Source organism: Etheostoma spectabile, unplaced genomic scaffold (genome assembly GCF_008692095.1).
Source record: "Etheostoma spectabile isolate EspeVRDwgs_2016 unplaced genomic scaffold, UIUC_Espe_1.0 scaffold00002499, whole genome shotgun sequence".
Taxonomy (NCBI): domain Eukaryota; kingdom Metazoa; phylum Chordata; class Actinopteri; order Perciformes; family Percidae; genus Etheostoma; species Etheostoma spectabile.
The window spans coordinates 1-2,779 of NW_022602903.1; positions in this window are offsets into that span (position 1 = coordinate 1).

Below are 2,779 nucleotides of genomic sequence, written 5' to 3' on the forward strand. Positions count from 1 at the left end.
ACTCACTGTTCAGAGGCAGGCCTACCAAGAACATCAGAAGTCCTATGCAAGTCCTTGAGATATGCACGTTGACAGTTCTATTCCAACATTATCAACAAGAGCCCTGGCAACTCTAAGCAACTTTCTCTGTCATACATGACATCCTCAAACCGCAAACTCCCTCTCATTCAAAGCGCAGAAGAAAGGTGCAACAATTTCATCACTTTTTTAGAAAAAAGAAGACCACATCCGCTCCTGCTATCCAGTTTCTCCACACGGCCTGTCCCTGACTGCTGACCCACAGCCTGCGATTTCCCAACCTCTCTGCTTTTTTTTGGTCATCTCACAGCAAGAGTTGAGGACACCTTAAAAAAATTAAACCATCCACCTGTTCCCTGGACCCCTTCCCACACGCGCCCTGGTAAAATCCACTCCGTGCCATAAGTCCCTTCATCACAAAGGTCATTAACTACTCTCTCCAGGCAGGCCATGTTCCATCAACACTAAAAACAGCTGTTATCAGGCCATTTCTCAAAAACCACCCTAGACCCAGAAGTATTTCATCCTCAAACTCACTCTCATTCAGAAGCCACAGAAGAGAGGTGCAACAATTTTCATCACTTTAAGAAAAAAGTAGACCACATCCGCTCCCTGTTGTCCAGTTTCTCCACAATGCCTGTCCTGACTGCTGACCCACAGCCTGCGATTTCCAACCTCTCTGCTGTTTTTTTTGGTCATCTCACAGCAAGAGGTGAGGACACCTTAAAAAAAATTAAACCATCTGTTCCCACCGTCCTGGACCCCTTCCCCACAGCCCTGTAAAATCCAACCTCCGTGCCATAAGTCCCTTCATCACAAAGGTCATTAACTACTCTCTCCAGGCAGGCCATGTTCCATCAACACTAAAAACAGCTGTTATCAGGCCATTTCTCAAAAAAACCCACCCTAGACCCAGAAGTATTTCATCCTCAAACTCACTCTCATTCAGAAGCCACAAAAGAGGTGCAACAATTTTCATCACTTTAAGAAAAAAAGTAGACCACATCCGCTCCCTGTTGTCCAGTTTCTCCACAATGCCTGTCCTGACTGCTGACCACAGCCTGCAATTTCCCAACGTAACGGGGACTTGTTTTGTTTTTTAACAGGTTTGAGTGGAGGACGGGTCTTGGGACCCCGGAGGACAACAAAGGGTTAAATCTGGATTTAGAATTCACACCATCATGGTCAGCTCCTGTTGTTAAAGTAGATGGTGATTCTGTTTGTATTAACGCTAACTCTATCCCCCCTAACCCCCCTAACCTTAAACCCCAACACTAACAACCCTAACACCCTACACCCCTAACACCCTTAACCCTAACACCCCTAAAACTAACACCCCTAACCCTAACACCCCCTAACACCCTTAACCCTTACACCCCTGAAACCCCTAAACCTAACACCCCTACAGGGCTGATGCATTTTTGCTGTTGCTCTAGTACGGTTATGAATGTGAGATGTTTATATTGTTCGTGTTTTTGCAGTGAAGTATCGTTGCGTTAGCACGAGTAAAGATCTGAGGACTTCTTTTAACACAGCTACGGCTCAATGTGGAGACATCTTTGATTATAGATTTTTCAGGAAGTTCTCTGAGAAAAGCAAAGATAACTGGACTTAAAACTTCTTTAAGGCGTCACACCTATTATCCCAAAGACTTAGTTCAGTTCTGATCCAGAAACCTTTTGGATGGGAGGCAGAGCATCTTTTATTTCTTAGAAGATATGAGAGAAGTTCGATTTAGAAAAACTTTTCATGACCTTTTTTTTTTTTTACAGCTAATGAGCTTATCAAACTATTGTAACACAATATTACAGACTTTTTAAATCCTTTTAACCCTTGTGTTGTCTTTCCGTCAAATTGAAAATTAACACTTTTGTCTATGCTTTTTATCAATTTATTTATCGGTTATTATATACCGGCTCCAAAAAACTTACACACAGAACGGATCAAGTGTTAGGAACATTATTAAATACTAATGGAAGTAGTATTCGTCCTCCGCCCTTTAAGACAGAGACGTAGTATTCATCCTCAGCCTTTTAGACAGAGACGTAGTATTCATCCTCAGCCCTTTAAGACAGAGACGTAGTACATCCTCAGCCCTTTAAGACAGAGACGTAGTATTCATCTCAGCCTTTAAGACAGAGACGTAGTATTCATCCTCAGCCCTTTAAGACAGAGACCAACCCTGGCAGCAAGAACTCAGGGTCCACCTGCCCTGCAGCTCAGCGCCAGATCAGACTCGGACTCACTCCTCTTATTTTAACAGCCCGACCTTAAGAGTTCTTCAGGTTCTGCAGAATGACAAACTACGTTTTGTGGAAAAAGACACTAATCTATACAAATGCATACACATTTAATAATGTGGGATACATTATTAACATTAACAGCAGATGTCACACATGACCTTTAAGACTTTAAGAAAGTTTAATGTGCAATTTTAGTTCAGACCATCCCATAAACATCTCAGTCGTTTGAAAGGGAAAGTACCAAACATAGTTAGTTCTGAGGGCCATCCTTCTTTTCTTCACAAACATAAACAGTTATAATGCAAATCACCCAGACAAGCAGCTAGCTTCTACACAACCTATACAATAACTATACACGATATACAGTCCCTGACAAAAGTCTTGTCGCTTGTGTACAAATGACCTGAAGTGCCGCTGAAATATATTTCTAATCAAGATTTATTTACAAGAAATGGCTCATTTTAATCCCAACAGCTTTTGTAATAATGTTTCAGTGCAAAAAGAACTGGCAAAAAGTA